This window comes from Mytilus californianus, unplaced genomic scaffold (assembly GCF_021869535.1).
Source record: "Mytilus californianus isolate M0D057914Y unplaced genomic scaffold, xbMytCali1.0.p SCAF_15, whole genome shotgun sequence".
Taxonomy (NCBI): domain Eukaryota; kingdom Metazoa; phylum Mollusca; class Bivalvia; order Mytilida; family Mytilidae; genus Mytilus; species Mytilus californianus.
In genome coordinates this window covers 4,737,692-4,758,679 of record NW_026262637.1, presented here as the reverse complement: position 1 = coordinate 4,758,679, position 20,988 = coordinate 4,737,692, and positions in this window count along the sequence as shown.

Sequence of the window (20,988 nt, the reverse complement as noted above, 5' to 3'; positions counted from 1 at the left end):
ACATTTCTGAAACATTACGGAACAAGGTACATCCTAAGTCAGACATTTCGATTTAATAATGGTAATAAATGCAATCGTCATATTTAACAAAGATTTCAGAAATAAAATAATAAAATATCGGTAATATACAATTTGTTTGATGATACTAACGTTCAGCGGCAAATATTTCATGCTTATTTAGGATTAAAACTGATTTAAACAAAATCTAGGAAATAATTCACCCGAAACGTAAACTTCAAGATCAACACTATAAAATGATAGAAATTATATGTTTTATTTGTGAACAACATCCTTCAGGTTAAAAAACATATTGTATTTGTCATTCATAATTATATAAAGAATTTTTAAAGTTGCAACTTACATGTTTCTTTCTCTTTGAACTTCAGATGACGTGATTCTCTTTTTGTTTTCTTCGTTGTCACTGCTTTCTTACAAATACACGACAGGAAATAACCTCAAAAGTGACCATCCCATTACATTCAGATTTCCTATAAACTTAATTACCATAGCAACTATCTTTGAACTTTGTCTAACATATGGTCAGCCTTATCAGAATGTGCTTGATTAACAGAATGGCTGTATCAAATATCACTCTGTATATAATTGCTTATTATGTTTCACAAAGTTAAATGAATAATGTTACAATAAAGAATGATAATGATAAATTTAAACTTTTAATCAGGTAATCTATTTTTAAGGAATAAAAGTTTTTTATTACCGTATTAATATCCCACCATATAGTTTTACCTGGCTAATCTATAGAGTATAATATAGGACCAATCTTGGCCCAACATTAAGTAGTAGTAAATTTGATTTCAGTCACATGATCACATTCGGTATAACATTCACTTTTCATAAAGCATGCAACAATCAAAATTATCCGCCTTCCCAAGAGAAATAGAGAGTAAAATAGTTCATAATCAAAGTTGAGTTTGATAGTTTCAACTTTGGGCAAATATGTGTATGGAAAGCATGAATCCAAATATTGGTCAGTTTTTTTGTGGTCAAAAGTACAAAATGTTATTCCACTAAACTTTCGTATAGATAAAAAAGTGAACTTGAAAATGAATAAAGTGAACAAAATTCATCGCAAAGATCACATTTAATGATCTGTGTCCAACATCGGCCCAACATAGTGCCAACATTAGTTGAAAATTGTGCTGAAAATAACAACAAATGGTGTTTGCTACTAACATAATGCCAACGTTGGCCCGATTATTTATAACCAACATGAGATACAAATATGAATTTACAACAGCGGGCTAACGTTGGACCAATGTTGTGCAGCCAACACCAACGTACGCCTAACGGACCGATAATTTGGTTGGATACTTAACTTCTAAACAAAACTTACGTGTTGCATGAGGAGGGACTCCGATTGAACTGCTGTTAATGCCATTAGATACAGCTATTACTGCCAAGGAATTATATAAAGTTCCTGGCGTTAATCCATCTATTTTTGCAATTGTGTTTTCTCTCCCTGAAGCGTGGTATTGTACGAAATATGTCTCATCGTTCTGAACATCAAAATACTCGACCCTGCCTATTCCATGTACTATGTTTATTAATATTGATGTTGTAGTTTCGTTTATAACTGTTATATCATTTGGTGCGTTTGGCCCTGCAATATTATAAGTCATGGTTTACAGTTATATTTAGATAAATACTGATTTCATATCAAGATTATTTGCTGATTGATTAAGATTTGTCTAAACATATTCAAACAAACAAAATCTCTTAGACAGAATAAAGTAATTCATTTTTGGGGGAGAGGAAAATCACAGCTGAACTCAATTAGTTTCAAAAGATCATAGTATGATGTTCTGTAGCTGAAAATATCAAAGGATTCCCGTGCATACTTAGTTGCTCTTTGACACAAGCTCCATTACAATAAGTTTTGAAAGTGGGGTTGGATAATATTGTTTCAATTCCTGTTTGTGTTCGAATTAAAAGTGTTTATAAAACTTTAGTATCATACTATATTCTGGTACTGAACATTGAATTGAAACTTACGTGTTGCATGAGTAGGAACTGGGATTGAACTGCTATTCATGCCATTTGACACAGTTATTACTGTCAAGGAATTATATAAAGTTCCCGGTGTTAAACCATTTATTTTTGCAACTGTATTTTCTTTCCTTGAAGCTTGATATTGTACTAAATATGTCTCATCGTTCTTAACATCAAAATACTCAACCCTGCCTATTCCATGTACTATGTTTATTAGTATTGATGTTGTAGTTTCGTTTATAACTGTTATATCATATGGTGCGTTTGGCCCTGCAATATTATAAGTCATGGTTTACAGTTATATTTAGATAAATACTAATTTCATATCAAGATTATTATTGATTAAGATTTTTCTAAACATATACAAACAAACAAAATCTTTTAGACAGAATAAAGTTATTCATTTTTGGTGGAGAAGACAATCTCAGCTGAACTCAATTAGTTTCAAAATATCATAGTATAATGTTCTGTAGCTGAAAAATATCAAAGGATTTCCGTGCATACTAAAAAGTAAAACAACAGAAATACCGAACTCCAAGGAAAATTCAAATCGGAAAGACCCTTATCAAATGGGAAAATCAAAAACTCAAACACATCAAACGAACGGAAAACAACTGTCATATTCCTGACTTGGTACAGGCATTTCCTTATGACGAAAATGGTGGATTAAACCTGGTTTCATAGCTAGCCAAACTTCTCACTCGTATGACAGTCGCAAAAAATTCTATTATATTGACAACAATGTGTGAACAAAACAAACAGACATAATAGGTAAAAATGTCAAAAATAGGGGTAAAGCAGTAAAAATCGTGTTATAATCTCAATCACCACAAAAGCAAACAAACATATCAACAAAGAAAAACAAAATGGCATATAGACAAAGCTCACAAGCAAAAATGAAAGACAAGAATACAACAAATGACCGCATCACAACAAACTGGCGGGATGCACAAGTACCGATCATTTTGTGCGTTTGGCCCTGCAATATTATTTGTCATGGTTTACAATTATATTCAAATAAATAAATTAAAATGAATTAAGTTAAATATTTTTTTCTATGAACAAACAGAAAAGGATACACTCTTTTCGACAGACTAAAGGCATTCATGTTTTGAGTTTGGTCAAGAACAAAATCACAGCTTAACTGAATTGGTTTTTAATTATCAATAACAGTTTTATAAGTAGTCAATACAAACGTTTAGCTGACAAAATATAAACAAAATTTTGGCAACAAATTAAACAAATCTATCGATTTTGATTTAGAATCGAAAATTGAAACGGGTAATGCGTCGAAGAGACAACAACCCGACCAATAAGCAGAAGAAAAAATGGGTCTACAATGCAGCCAGAAATCCCGCACCCGGAGACGGACTTCAGCTGACCCCTACAGCATGTGGAACAGGATCTGCTTACCCTTCCGAAGCACCTGAGATAACACCGGTATTTGGTGGGATTCGTGTTTGATCATTCTTTAATTGTCTATGTAATCTTTTGGTCTTTTTCTTTTGTTTTGCCATGGCGTTGTCAGTTGAGTTTTAACTTCTGAATTTTAATGTACACTTGGTATCCCAGACTTCAATTAAACTGATCGACAGATGATGTCTTCATCATATGAAAATCAACCACAATCCCTCCTTTCCGTTATTGGTTTAGTATGATGTCATCATAAATTATACGAGAAGAACATAATCCGTAGCATGCAAACAACTTGTTTTAGAATAAATGTGTTTATTTCCGATGGAAAGACCCTATGAGTGAATTAATGTTAATTCCAAATAATGACATCTTTAATTACTTAACAACATTATCTATATCACTTGTGAATAAGTCTGTTTAAAGGTTTGGCTAGCTTTTGATGTGAATGACAACATGTTTGTGCTTTGTATAGAATATTAACATAAAAGATCGGAAGGGTAAGCAGATATAAAATATTAACAAAAAAGATCGGAAGGGTAAGCAGATCCTGCTCCACATGCTGCACACGTCGCGTTGCTCATATAAGTTCAAACTCAGTGATAAGTCTAATGCGGTAGGTTTAATTTATACCTGATATAATATTTAATATTTATTGTTATTTTACCTTTCACATCCGATCAATACAAATAAACCAAACTCCAAGGAAACTTCAAAACGGAAAGTCTCTTAACAAATGGCAAAATCAAAAGCTCAAACACATCAAACGAAACGAACAAGTTTAAATACATAAACACCATACAATGGTGCCAAGGGAAAGTCACCCTCTAAAAACGGGTAGTTAACAATAGAAATGAAAAATCATCTCTTTCATTGTCAATTTTAATATTAAGCTTCCATTTAGAGATTTAGATATCAAGAACCAGGAGAGCGCAGTGTTCATTGTTAGTATTAGCCTTATTCCAAGTAAGTTCAACCGGATACATCTCTTTAGTGTATATACTGAAATTGTTATTATTCCGAGCAAAAATATCATCCAAATATCTAAAAAAAGGCAACAGTATCTAAAAGTGTTATCAAATTTTTGCATCAGATGTTGTTTCAATGGGTCTTTGCTGATTTTAGAAAAACATTGTGATTCGTAACAATACAGAAACAGATCTGCAATAAGTGGCGCACAGTAAGTCCCATTGAAATTCCGATAACTAGGCGATATACGGAATCTCCATAGCGAACAAACATCTGTTCAAAATTCAACTGCTTTTATCATTTCAAAGCAGGTCAAATTGACATAATTCTTTTGTTAGACGTTACAAAAAAAACCACCTAAAAGCGTTTGAACATATACATTCACATTCTGACTTTTTAAATGCCCATTTAATGGGGTTTGTGAATTTTTCTAAATGAGATTATGAGGCAAAGTGGTATATAGGATATGCAAATCAAAGCAGATTCGCAAGCAACATTATGAGCATGCAATTTATCAAGTGCGTCCAACGAATTTTTGACACTCCAAAAGCAGTAAGTTCCACAATTTCCGTAGACCTTATTTGAAAAAACGAAATATTCCCTTTTTTTTTGTTGTGCCAAGTTTACAAGAAAGTAGATAAGACCATCAAGTGGAGCTTCGGAAGCCAATACAATTGAGAATGGAAATGGGGAATGTGTCAAAGAGACAACAACCCGACCAAAGAACATAAAACAGCCCAAGGCAACCAATGGGTCTTCAACACAGCGAGAAAATCCCGCACCCGGAGGCGGGCTTCAGCTGACTCCTAAACAAAAATGTGGACTAATTCAGTGAAAATGGACGTCACACTAAACTCCGAAACATATAAATTAACTAAAATTTAAAACAAAACACTAACAATGCCATAGAAGTACAATTAGTACAGTACATAAATAATATCTTCAATCCTTTTTTGGCAGCTTTTAGATCAGGCTTTGGATGTCAGTCAACTTTATTAAGAGTGATTGAAGATTGGAAATTATCCCTAGACCAAAATAAATACCTTGCAGCTATCCTGATGGACTTGTCAAAAGTTTTTGACTTTTGACTGTCTCCCCCATGACTTACTGCTACTGAAACTAAAAGTTTATGGTCTTTCAAAATTCTCACTTGATATGTTATATAGTTATTTAACAAAAAGAAAACAGTGTGTGAAAGTAAACCAAAATTTAAGTGGTATGCTTGACATATTTAAGGGGTACCACAAAGTTCCATCCTTGGACCCATCCTATTAAAATTTTTATAAATGATTTGTTCTTTTTTGTAAAAAAATGTTCTTTATATAATTATGCTGATGACAATACTTTGTCAAAGTCTGGAAATTTCTTACAAGACGTAATTTCTGCTCTTGAGGAAGACAGCAATTATTTAATACAGTGGTTTTCTTCAAAAAAAAATACCGGCCAACCCAGAGATATTTCAATTTATCTCTCTTGGCAAAAAAACACATGATAAAAAGATTGTGTTTGATTTGAATGGTATTTCTATATCATGTGAGGATGAGGTAAAACTACTTGGAGTTACAATTGATTTTAAATCAAACTTTAATTTACATATTTCAAATATTGTAAAAAGGCTGCAAGGCAATTAAATGTTTTGAAAAGAATTGGGAAACACCTATACAAACTGAGTAAACTTACAATTTATTACTCATTTGTTATGTTAAACTTTATTTACTGCACTTTGACTTGGCATTTCTGTGGGGAACAAAATACAAGAAAAATATCGAGCGAGCTCTTCGTTTTATTTATGAAGACCATCAGAACTCGTACGAAACACTCCTGCAGATTTCAAATCTTCCATCACTAAAAACTCGTAGAATGCGCTCAATTGCCTTGGAGACCTTTAAAATAATTAATTAAAAATGTCCTTTATTTATTCAAGATCTTGTTTTAGTAAAAAAAACAATTCATATAATTTCAGGTATGTGAACACTGCTGAGGTACCTAGACCAAGAACCTCAAGTTATGGTAAAAGATCTTTTAGATTTGAGGCAGCACACGTATGGAATTCCCTTCCTAATGAGGCTAGAAATATGACCTCTTTCGACCAATTTAGGAATTATATAAATTCCTGGTGTGGGGGTCAAAAATACAACTGCAGTTCATGCAGTTTCCATCCAGTGCTGCCTCATAGCTGAAATTTTATTTTCTGGCCTTTTGCTCTGCTTTTTAAGGATTATTACATACAGCTGCTATTAAATGCCAGTGCTTATTTATTTATGCTTTTTAGTTTCTTAGTATGTTATGATATTTCAGTGATTGCTGGTTCCCCCATTCAATGCACATAGAGGTGTTTGCCGCATGAGCATTGACCCTGGAGATTCAGAAATCAAAATTAATTTGCTTTCAATATATTTGCATGCTTTTTATTTTTATTTATTAGTATTTGCATGAAGCTACATGACTTTTATATGATAGTCGGTTAAAGAGCTCACCAGAGCTTATGTTTTATCTGTTATATATATTATGTATATATATGCCGACTTTAAATAAAATTTACTTACTTACTAAAAGTCAGAGACTCCTAACTTGGGACAGGACAGGCACAAAAATGCGGCGGGGTTAAACATGTTTTGTGAAATTTTAACCCTCCCACTATACCTCTAGCTAATTTGGAATAAACAAACACATAACAATACGCACAGTAAAGCTCAGATTAAAAGAAGTCCTAGTCCGATGTCAGAATAGGTAACAGAAGAAACTAAGCAAAATGACAATGATACATAAATTAACAAAGGACTACTAGCATTACCAACATGCCAGCTCAAGACATCAATTAAACTGATTGAAAGATTATGTCTTCATCATATGAAAATCAAGCACAATCCCTCCCGCTAGAGATTTAGTATCATAGTTGGAAATCGTTTCTGCTTGGACAGAGTTTCTGTTTGTTCACTATGTAATTTTCCGAAAATTGAGTCAGTTGGAATGTTGGTGAATTTGTGATTTCCTTTAGAGAACCTCAATATAAAAGTTACATCAAACAGTAATGATGTTATTTGCAGCTCTTTGACTTGATAGTATTGACTGTTTCCTTGGTATTTTCTGCCTCTTCTTGCAGTCAGATGTTCTCTTTGTTTTTATTAGAGAATCAAACTTTTTACACAAATCTTATTTTGACAGAAGATTAATAGGATACAATTTATAGAGTTTACTGTGCGTACTGTTGTACGTTTGTTTTTTCTACATTGGCTAGAGGTATAGGGGGAGGGTTGAGATCTCAAAAAACATGTATAACCCCGCCGCATTTTTGCGCCTGTCCCAAGTCAGGAGCCTCTGGCCTTTGTTAGTCTTGTATCATTTTTAATTTTAGTTTCTTGTGTATAATTTGGAGTTTAGTATGGCGTCCATTATCACTGAACTAGTATACATATTTGTTTAGGGGCCAGCTGAAGGACGCCTCCGGGTGCGGGAGTTTCTCGCTGCATTGAAGACCCATTGGTGGCCTTCGGCTGTTGTCTGCTCTATGGTTGGGTTGTTGTCTCTTTGACACATTCCCCATTTCCATTCTCAATTTTATTATATACATTTTCCATCACTGGGTCGATACCACTGTTGTTGTACTATAAGTTATAACTCATTCAGGCAAAGTTGACCCTATATGGATAGGGCTATTATTTGTATGACCCTTTTGTCAGAAACCTTTTTACAAGTTTAAATATGTATCCACCCTTCGCTTTCAATTCTTCGATTCATTGTTCCTTGTGAAGGTGAAATCCAGAGAAGAGCTTAGGACACATCAATTTATAAAGTGTTTTTTTTTAATTTTCTACCACTGTTTCGATACCAATGCTGGTTGAAAGTTAGCCCCCGAGGGGTATTATCAGCTCAGTAGTCAGTGTATCGCTAAAGACTTGATTCCTGATATAACTTTCTTAAATTTTCCGTTGATTTAATAATAAGAGACTAAGGTTCCAACTCCCTATGTAAAGTTGACCTAAGAAGGATTTTGCTATTATTTTTAGGTCTTCTTTGGTCATATATCTATTTTCATGTTTTCGTACTTATCTATCCTAAGTTTTAATTCTTTTGATTTTGAGTGTTCCTGATGAAGGTAAATTAAGAAACAAACTTGGTCCAGCTGAAGGACGCCTCCGGGTGCGGGAATTTCTTGCTGCATTGAAGACCTGTTGGTGACCTTCTGCTGTTGTCTGTTCTATGGTCGGGTTGTTGTCTCTTTGACACATTCCCCATTTCCATTCTCAATTTTATTGATATGTGCTATGGGTTTTGCTCATTGTTGAAGGCCGTACGATCAACAATAGTTGCTAACCTTCTATGTCATTTTGTATATTAGTTTTGTAAGTAGGGATGGACGATGTTGTTTTTATTCATGTATTTTTGCATATTTTACTTTATTATTATACTATATACACGAAATCCTGGATTTGAAGATGTATGCAAATGTTATGTAAATGTATTCAGAGACCGACATTTACATATATTTACAAACCGCTGCAGTTAGTTTATCTTGTCTTTACATGTAGTAAATAACAACATTTCTTGTGCTATACCCTCCTATGGGCGGTTATGAGAGACCGCGGTTTATAAAATATATTAACACCCAATCAAACCATTTTAAAGTTTAGAATTTGCATATATTTATTACCAACTCAAAACTTTTGCAAACTTATGTATTTGTATACCTCTGCAAATGGAAATCTTTGTCATGTATTTTTCTATGATGTAAATTTATCCGCAAATGTGTTTCTTTGTACAGGTAGCAAAGCATCATCATTCAAATAATTTTATAGGGGTTATAAAGTGTAAGGTGCATCTTCATTTGCCTGGTATGTAAACCAATTCAAAACGAGAACTTTATAGAGGGGTGTAAAGCATCATTTCCTTTAATCTGCAGAGACCTGTCAAATGTATTGTAAAGGAATATTTTTGTTAGTCTTTATAGTCGGCTGAAATGTATGTCAAATCAGAACATATCAAAAGCCTTTGAACATATTTCTAAATGTATGGTAAATACGTAGATTTGCAGACAATTTGTTTAATTAAGAAATGTGGTTAAATGATAATATCAATGACATGTGTAAATATATCGGGCATATGTAACTTTGAATACATATGCAAAGAAATGATAATGAAAGATATTTCAGACAGCTAGAAATTTATGTGTAAATATATTGGGCATATGTAACTTTGAATATGTATGCAAAGATATTATACAGAAAGATATTTAAGACAGCTAGAAATGTATGGTAAATAGTTATATTTGGTTTTAATTTGCTGATATATTTGAAAGGCGCAGATTATATGGACAAATATTGCCATAGCTTTACTGGTCAAGCTATGATATGACAAATATAGTTGCTTTGGGATAAGTTTTAGCATATTGATAATATCATTTATTATACATGTATTTTAATAATTTCGTTTTAATAAAAAAAAAATCGGGTCTACAAAATCGGTTTTTGATCTCTTCTCTGTTTGATGTACTGCGGGAATTTCTTTATCCATCAAAATCTTCTATTCTCGGGAAGTTATGATGGTTCATTCGCATAGCATAAAACGATCTTTTCCTTTGAGTATCTCTTTGAAACTTCTGGAATTGCACGAGTCATAATTCACACTGTTTATAAAACATAGAATTTATTTTTTTTAAAAGAGACATATACTACAATATGTATTATATGTTACTGCAGAGACATATATACTATATATATATGTCTCTGGTTTCTGGTAGAAAAAATACACATATACAAATTAAGCCTAAACAATACTAGATATGCGGCCTCTGTATCAAATTTAAAATCGGTAGCATTCGGATGGTTATCGAGCGATTTATCAAGTTTTTATAAAAAGTCAAGGTTTCTGAAATAGTCTAGAAATATTCCTTCATCGGTAGATTAGTTGCTACATAACATTTGACACAAAACACATCTAGAGAGAATTTGTTTTAATGAATCGGCTAGTTTGCACACATATATAAACGTTAAATCTATTGACGAATATTTGTAATATTTGTTTTCCTTATCCGTTATGTCCAGTCACGAGATGTTGAACTCCGTGTGCTTCATGAAGCGTCCTCTGCAAAAACTTTCTTGTGTGTGAGAAAGAAAGTTAAAAATTACAAACAAAGAACCAGTGAGTCACATGTCATAATTGACACACTATTTACCAATGAAATCAAACAAAATCGATAGATAATATCATTCCATCGACGAGATGTCGCCTTTCCTCCAATCAACGGGGTTTATCTGCAGTTAAGTGTGACAATTATTACCTTTTACAGAAAGATCTGGTCCGAACAGATCAATAGAAGACCATCGCTAGTATCAATATCCATCAATATAATAAGGCACACATAATTATCATTTCTTTATGATTTATAAATTGTCTTAAAACAATGCTCCCGTTGTCATTTGATTGTGTTGTTTTTAAATACGCAAAGCTAAAATAAGTTATCGAACTATCAGTCATTCGAGATCTCATTTACCGCCTATTTTATCCGAAATTTTTACAGCTTTCAAATGTACTTTGACAGGAATCGTTTTTTTCCCCATCATGATAAAATAAGTTTTTTTTTTTTTTTTTGCAATAATTGCATTTGACATATACTTTGTACACATTTCAATTGAAATAACATTGAAACAAGATTGAAGGTTATATAAGTCACAGAATTGATGTGACGAAGTAGATTTGTTTTAACATAATTCAAGAAGATTTGTAAACGACAAATACATATTACACTAATGTTGATAGGGGCTCGTATCATGGAAAACCTATCTTTAAAAAGTATAAGGCAATTGTACCCTTACAAAAAGACGAAGTCTAGACTTATAGTTTTAGCGGAAATGTATATGATTCGTGTTTGAATAATGGAATATTTTGCACTTCTTTCTTATACATATTTTACGCAAAGTCTTAAAATAACTACATGTATCATTTGTCCTTTAACAGCCGAGTCTAAAACATGTATCATTATACTTGCTATCCACACAGGCGGAAAATAAGGAAAGAGGGGTAATATACATAAACTACCGTTATTGTTAAATCGCATTGATAAGTGTTTAAAACTAAATATGTTGAAATATTAAAGAATATTTTCCAATAAAAAAATAAAACAAAAAAGGTGACAAGCCCCTGTGTCTATATATATAGCTAGGCACATTTCTGATTTTACAATCTTTAACTCGCATCATGCTTATCGTTGAAGCTGTTAATATCAATTCCTTTGGTCCCTGGTGGATAAAAGTATTCGTCTAATTGGCAATTATACGACATCTTTTATTTTACATACAACTCCTCCGTTCACGATATTGTAATACCTATGCAGGTTGAACTTTAATTTAAAGGTTTATCTATTGAAGTTTTTGTTCTTTGGGTACCAAACGTGACCTTAATAATTTAATTAATTTGTAATTAGTTAATTATGCAAGTTGCAAATCTGCAAGAATCTATCAATGCAAATGCCTATATATTCAGATGACTATTCAAAATGTGAGGTTAGTTCATAAATTAATAGTCATTGTAAAAAATGCTTCAAAAATAAAAAAATCACAGTTTTCTTTTTTTTTTGTATTTTTTGTGTTTGTTTTTTTTTTGGAGGGGGGAGGTATGTGAAATACTGCTTTCCTGTGATGCATCTACTTGTTAAGTTTGGTGAACTTAGGTTCTAGTTTGTAAGGACAACAGTTATGCGCTGGAAAAAACTGCAGTTGCTATTTGCATTAACTAAGATAAAGATTGGGGTGCCCCTGACCACTCTTACAATTTTCTGTAAAGTTTTCGGTAAAAAAAGAATGTTGACACATATCATATGCTATGATAATTTAAAGACGATTCAAGTAGATCAAATAAAAATTAACCGAGCGTTCCGAGAAGGGTAAAGAGTACTCTAAGGGTTGCAAGCGCAACATGAGTTTAAAGGCTGTCAATCCTATCAAAATTTGCTACTAGATACACCCTAAACAGATGAAATTAATCTTTAGCACTAAGATTGCGCCAAAACTAATTTATGACAGACTGAGTACTTTGTTTTTATCAACCAAGTTTCATTAACCATTTACACAAAAAATTATAAGTGTGAACGTTTACAACACAAAGACAAAAGTACAGAAATAAAAAATGCTACAACGCCAGCGGATGAATACCATGAACGAAATGGTCCACAAAAGTAAAAAAAATACCTAAGACTAGAACTATTTTAAATGAAAGTCATAAAATGAATTACCCAAATATAAATCTTTTTCATTGTAAATAATGATAATCAAACTTAATATGTACGTAACTTTTATTGTAAATCGTCACTTTTTTGTCATGTGATTTTCTGTCCGTTATTTTTTGTCCCTTATTCTTAAAATGCACTAGTAAACTTAACTCTGTGATTCATGAAATAACGAATAGATATCAATTTCATTTTTAATAATAAGTATAACTAGTTGACAATGTTTCCCACTATACAAAAGACTTTATGAGAGAAAATAATATATTTCAAATCTATTTGTTCCTATGAATTACGGCGCTTCTTTCTTTTAACAGTCATAGGATAAAAGAGGGTCTGGAAAAGGAGGGAGGTGGGTGTTCTTCAATTCTTAATGTTATTTACGCCATTTTTTCTCTATTCTATATAAATTTTGCCCATTATTCTCTATTCTTTATATTCTAGAAGCCCACTATTCTCTATTCTTAAATTTTTGGCCTATCCTTTTCTTTTCTATTCTTTATGTTTAAGCCCATTATTATCTATTCTGTAAACTCCGTCCACACCCTCGTAGAAGATGTCATTCTAGTTATCCATTCTTTTCTATTTGCACTAAATTATTATGATTTCATCTCTTAATGTTAATTTTTATTATTTCTTTTTTAAAAGTAGTGTCTTTTTCTAACCTAGGTTTGTATGTTTAATTTTGCTCTAGATTTTTTTTCATTTTCAATTCGTGTTCCCCTGCAAGTGGGCAATTTTTTTTTTCATAATCCAAAACTGTGTACTTATATATCAAGATAACACGATACCGAATGGCATATCTCCCGATTTCTAAAATGTTTGGCACACTTGTACTTTGAATCGAGTTACATCGGAATATGTAATAAAAAAAAATGGGGGTCACCATTTTTGTTTTTTTTCGTAAATTTGATTAGAAAAGGTCAATTTTGACGACAAATTTACATAGGTAATAAACATTGAATTGAAACTTACGTGTTGCATGAGGAGGAACTTGGATTGAACTGCTATTAATTCCATTTGATACAGCTATTACTGTCAAGGAATTATATAAAATTCCCGGTGTTAATCCATTTATTTTTACAACTGTGTTTTCTTTCCTTGAAGCTTGGTATTGTACGAAATATTTATCATTCTTCCTGACATCAAAATACTGGACCCTGCCTATCCCATGTACTATGTTTATTAATATTGATGTTGTGGAGTCGTTTATAACTGTTATATCATTTGGTGCGTTTGGCCCTGCAATATTATAAGTCATGGTTTACAGTCATATTTAGATTAATACTACTTTCATATCAAGATTATTTGCTGATTGATTAAGATTTGTCTAAACATATACACACAAACAAAATCTCTTAGACAGAATAAAGTAATTCATTTTTGGTGGAGAGGAAAATCACAGCTGAACTGAATTAGTTTCAAAAGATCATAGTATGATGTTCTGTAGCTGAAAAATATCAAAGGATTTCCGTACATACTTAGTTGTTCCTTAACACAAGCTCCATTACAATTAGTTCTGTAAGTAGGGTTGGATAATATTGTTTCAATTCCTGAATGTTTTTCATATTTCAGTTCTCATTAAAAATGTTTATAAAACTTTATTATCATACTATATTCTGGTACTAAACATTGAATTGAAACTTACGTGTTGCATGAGGGGGAACTGGGATTGAACTGCTATTAATGCCATTTGATACAGCTATTACTGTCAAGGAATTATATAAAATTCCCGGTGTTAAACCATTTATTTTTACAACTGTGTTTTCTTTCCTTGAAGCTTGGTATTGTACGAAATATTTATCATTCTTCCTGACATCAAAATACTGGACCCTGCCTATCCCATGTACTATGTTTATTAATATTGATGTTGTAGTTTCGTTTATAACTGTTATATCATTTGGTGCGTTTGGCCCTGCAATATTATAAGTCATGGTTTACAGTCATATTTAGATTAATACTACTTTCATATCAAGATTATTTGCTGATTGATTAAGATTTGTCTAAACATATACAAACAAACAAAATCTCTTAGACAGAATAAAGTAATTCATTTTTGGTGGAGAGGAAAATCACAGCTGAACTGAATTAGTTTCAAAAGATCATAGTATGATGTTCTGTAGCTGAAAAATATCAAATGATTTCCGTGCATACTTAGTTGTTTCTTGACACAAGCTCCATTACAATTAGTTGTGTAAGTAGGGTTGGATAATATTGTTTCAATTCCTGTATGTTTTTCATATTTCAGTTCTCATTAAACATGTTTATAAAACTTTATTATCATACTATATTCTGGTACTAAACATTGAATTGAAACTTACGTGTTGCATGAGGAGGAACTTGGATTGAACTGCTATTAATGCCATTTGATACAGCTATTACTGTCAAGGAATTATATGAAATTCCCGGTGTTAATCCATTTATTTTTACAGTTGTGTTTTCTTTCCTTGAAGCTTGGTATTGTACGAAATATTTATCATTCTTCCTGACATCAAAATACTGGACCCTGCCTATCCCATGTACTATGTTTATTAATATTGATGTTGTAGTTTCGTTTATAACTTTTATATCATTTGGTGCGTTTGGCCCTGGAATATTATTAGTCATGGTTTACAGTTATATTTAGATAGATACTAATTTCATATCTTCTCGCTGTGTTAAAGACCCATTGGTGGCCTTGTGCTATTTTCTGCTCTTTGTTTGGGTTTTTTGCCTCTTTGACACATTCCCAATTTCCATTCTCAATTTTATTTCATATCAAGATTATTTGTTGATTGATTTTTCTAAAAATATACAAACTAACAAAATCTCTTAAACATAATAAAGTAATTCATTATTGGTGGAGAACAAACTCAATTAGTTTCAAAAGATCATTGTATGATTTCTGTAGCCGAAAAAAAAAATATAAATTTATAAATATAAAAAACATATTTAGTTCTTATTAAAAGTGTTTATAAAACTTTATTATCATACTATATTTTGGTAAGGTACTGAACTTCTAATTGAAACTTACTTGTTGCATGATGAGGAACTAGGATTGAACTACTATTAATGCCATTTGATACAGCTATTACTGTAAATGAATATATGGTTCCCGGGGTTAAACCATCAATTGTTACAACCGTGTTTTCTTTCCCAGAAGCTTGGTAATGTTTGAAAAATTTCTCATCTTTTCCTACATCAAAATACTCCACCTTTCCTGTCCCGTGTTTAATGTTTATACTTATTGATGTTGTAGTTTCGTTTATAACTGTTGTACTTTCTGGTACTTTTGGCTCTGCAATATATATATAACCAATGTGCATAGTTATTAACAAATCAAAAATGTAAAATATTTAATGACAATAAGATTATTGTACGATTGAAAATATTTATTATCTCACAAAACATGTTTAACCCCGCCGCATTTTTGCGCCTGTCCCAAGTCAGGAGCCTCTGGCCTTTGTTAGTCTTGTATGATTTTAGATTTTAGTTCATTTATATGTTTTGGAGTTTAGGGTGACGTCCATTTTCACTGAACTAGTACAAAATGTTATTTAGGGGCCAGCTGAGGACCACCTCCGGGTGCGGGATTTTCGCGCTGCGTTGAAGTCCCATTGGTGGCCTTCAGCTGTTGTGTGCTCTTTGGTCGGGTTGTTGTCTCTTTGACATATTCCCCATTTCCATTCTCAATTTTATTAACCTATTTTTTCAGAAAAAATGACAAATGTATAGCTATAGATAACTGATATATTTTCCCTTGATGAAACACTTCCTTCTGAATTAATGTAAAGAAATATGTGAATGTTATTATCATGACGGTATCCATTTTATTTGAAAACTTATTATTTTTATTTTGTAATGGCAGTATGCTCCAAAATGTCATTACAATGCTACACACACTACTCAGCTACTGTTCTGGTCGTGGACTTGATTTGGTGTAATTATTTGTTCATTTGTAATTGAATTGTTCTTATAGTATATCTGTTGTCGTGAACTTGGTACCTTTAATGGTATTATACACTTCGATATAATTCCCATTCGTCACTCCATTAATAGTGTTTATTGTCACCCCCTGCTTATGAATCATATTTGAACTATTAATATAAGCTTAAGCTGCTATATTGGGGTTGAAAGATGTCAGCAGGGCAACATAATTATATTCTTTATCAATAACAAGAAAAGATCTCAGGAGGACAACATAATTCTAGTCTTTATCAATACCAAGAAAAGACCTCAGGATGGCAATATAATTATAGTCTTTATAAATACCAAGAAAAGAACTAAGCAAGCCCAACATAATTAGTCTTTATCAAATCCAAGAAAATACCTCAGAAGGGGCAGCATAATTAGTCTTTATCAATACCACGAAAAAGACCTCAAAAGGGGGAACATAATTAGTCTTTATCAATACCAAAAAAAGACCTCAAAAGGGCAACATAGTTAGTCTTTATCAATACCAAGAAAAGACCTCAGAAGGGCAACATTATAAGTCTTTATCAATACCAAGAAAAAGACCTCAGAAGGGTCAACATAATTAGTTTTTATCAATACCAAGAAAAAACCTCATAATGGCAACATTATTAGTCTTTATCAATACCAAGAAAAAACCTCATAAGGGCAACATAGTTAGTCTTTATCAATACCAAGAAAACCGATCAAGAGGGCAACATAGCTATAGCCTTTATCAAAACGCATCGACGACCTAAAAAATGAAACATTATTATAAGTTAAATGGTTTGCTACTGACCCTCTATCGAACCGTAGGGGTCAGTAGTGAACCCTATATAGAGTTGATCGCAAACGAGACTTTTCTGTCAAGTTTTGTGTAAAAATAAACAATGAAATACATTAACATCAATAGATGAATTCAACATGTATAGAAGACGTGACGTCAGTATAATCATATGAAATCTACTTACCCCCTACGGATCTACAGGGGTCACCGCGTGACGGCATTAAACCAATCACCCGAGGTGCGATAAGATTAAAGAAATAATGCATACAACTTTTGCTCGTTGAACTTTAACTGAAAATCGAAAAAATAATAAATGGATCTCTTTTATTTTCTGAAACATTACTGATTGAATTCTTTCAAAATAGGTAAACATTTGTATTGAAAACACAAAATCTGCAAAAAAAAATTTAAATTTGTCTTTAAATCATCAAATCTCCTATTTCAAATCCATAGACTTTTCTTGTTGATATATGCATTACTTTTTTCGATTTCCAATAAAAGTTCAACGAGCCAAAGTTGTATGCAAAATTTTACCAAAATCTGTGACCTAGCCCATTTACTAGAACTTCACCTTAATAGCGCATGCATATTTGTTTTCAAAATATGTCAAAAGCAGCATAAATATACTTACTTTGGTTTTTTTTTTAACTTACTTGTACATTCCCTTATAGGAATTGATGAACTATTTTCCACAATAGCTTGAATAGTATAACACTGTCCTGCTTTTAAATCAGTTATATTAAAACGGGTTCCGTTTAGTGAAATTTTATATTTCTCTTGTCCTGGTCCCGAAACATTCAATAATGCTGGTACTACGTTTACTATTTCCCCACTAATTTTTGATGTCGTGGTGCTGTTTAGAATCTTTATATCTGGTAGTTCCGGAGCTTGCAGAATTAAAAGAATTCATGTTTTATTAAAATGGATAGTGATGAAAATCAATTTAAAATGCAAAAGTAAATATGAATTTATGTTATATTCATATGATTGGGCAGAAATACAGTATATTCTATATCTGCCTGTCTTAGTCCTGAATTTAAGCAACGACTTTGGAAATAACGGTGATAATCTTTCGATTCTGCACATATTTTGTGTTTTTGTTTGAATAGTAAAGCATTTGATTCTATATTTGTCTATATGATACATTGACTTTTCGATAAACTTTTCCAATTAAAAGAGTCATATTTGGAAATTTCTTGCATGCGTTATTGATTATGATTGAATTCTTTAAGATTATTTCAACCTTAAATTACAACTACTACGTTATAAAACGTTATTGTCTATATTATCTGAGAAACGGACTTAACCATTAAGGTTAAAACTTAAAATTACCATTTAGACATGAAATTATGTCATGGTCAGATGAACTCTTCTATGTAGACATTGCTAAGACCCCATATCATATTTTTTAAACAATGTACGTAATTCGACTTCGTTTGATATCAAATGATGTGTATAAATAGCAACTTACCAGTTAAATGAAAAATAATTGAACAGATTTTTGTGGTTGTTTATTTGTTGTTGTTTGTTTTGGATACAATAATACGAAACAAGCTATGAATTACAATTTTAACGTAAATGGTGCAAAGAATATAAACGAAGTATTTTACGAAAAGTACAGGAATGATTTAGGGCTTTTAATTAAACAAATTATTCCTTGTGGATAGACCAACCTGTAAAAAAAGAAATTAGTTTAGTGTGGTCAATTACTTTTTAACCTAGTACCATGGGGTAATCGGGAAAAACTTTGTTTCTTAAAGTCATATATACTTCAAATGTAACAAAACGATTAACGCATGGTATGTTTTTTATACAAGAATTGCAAAGTTTTCCTATAAAACACGTGTACAAAGACTTTCTGTTACAAGACAATTTTGTATTCAAATAAAATCTTTACCATGACACTGTTCGTTAGAAATTCGGCAATCGCACACCGCAAGTTCAAAAGGTAAATCCGGGATGAAAAAAGTTAATAATCGCAAAAAGAATATACTTATGAACCAATTCTGACAGAAATCGTTAAAATAAATCAAATCAATTAACAAATGCAATGATAAAGTATGATAAACAAATGGGAATGCATGGAAAATATATATATATAAAAAAAACTTAACATCGCTCTATCATTTCACTTATTTCTAACATGTTCCTAACTTAAATAATTCAGTCATTATATCAAATCCGTTATATGCCACTCTTCTACAACGGCTTCATAAACTCGTGAGTGGGAGAGTTGATCACGGGGAGTGACTGAATTATGTGGGTAAGAGTGCTCCATATATGCATTCGCCTGTATTGTGTGTTTATCAAGGTCACGATTCGGTAAAATTCGGGAGCAAAACCTGAGGGTTAATTAGCAGCGAAAGTTTTCAATACTTCTTGTTTACTTGTTCCTGGTCCTTGTTGTCAATTATCCAGAAAGAGTTAAACTCCTACTTATTGAAACCATTTTGGTTAAAAATTGTAAAAGGGCTCAAGAGTTCTGACACAGCAGATGTACTGTAGAGTGACTGTGACAAATTGAACGTTGTAAAATAAAAGTTTCTGTTGTCAACGCCTTACTAATGTTTTCTTTCATTTAGTTTCCGAATAAATAGAATATACACCGGAATACAAGGTAATACCTGGTTCCACTAAAACGGTTTTAATCTCTTACAACAAAAAGTAAGTGTTCATAACATCCCTTTGTTTCCAGATGCATTAGTTGGACAAAAATCTAGTTGCTGTGATTGCGACTAAATTGTAGAAATGCTGACAACTTTCTCTTAGGTATTCGTTTTTAGCAAAACAGAGAATTCAACTCTTGCAAACTTTCATTCCAATGCAATTCGTCCGTAAAGAAGATTTAGATTGGCCGCGGACAAAAGTTTTGAATAGTTATATTTATTTTAATGGTTTACAGGATGCCATCATTTTGATTTCCGAAATTTATTCGTATTTTATCATTTTCTAAAATAAACATAATATTGTCTCTTGGACACATTCCCCATTTCCATTCTAAATTTTATATAGTGAAATCCCATTTAATCATCTGAAAATCTTCTCTTTGTACAACTTTATTTCATTCTGAAGCTTAAACGAAGCCTAATTACAACAATGTACCTGCTGCTGCTTATTATGTTTAATAACAACACCAGCTTCTGTCCAATTTTGAAATATTACAAGAAAAAGCAAAATATTTAAAAATAGAAACAGTTTGAGAACCAGTTTACAAATTTATTTTATATTTGTCAAATCGTGGTCCTTAATAGCTGACTATGCCGAATAGGTTTTGCTCATTGTTAAAGGCCGTACGGTGACTTATAAGTGAGCACATCTGTGTCATTTGGTTTCTGGTAAAAAGTTGTTTCATTGGCAATCATACCACATCTTCTTAATTTTATAATAAACGTTTACCATTATTCCTGTTCGATTGACCAATCTGTAAAAAATGAAATAAGTTTAGTGTGGTCAATATCATATTAATCTAGTAACATGGGTTGATAAAGAAAAATGTGTTTCTTAAAGTCATATATACTTCAAATGTAACAAAAAGATTAACGTATGATATGTTTTACATACAAGAATTGCAAAGTTTAATTTTACAAAAAAATTCTTTATCCAATTAAAATCTTTACCGTGACACCGTTCGTTAGATATTCGGCAATCGCACTTCGCAAGT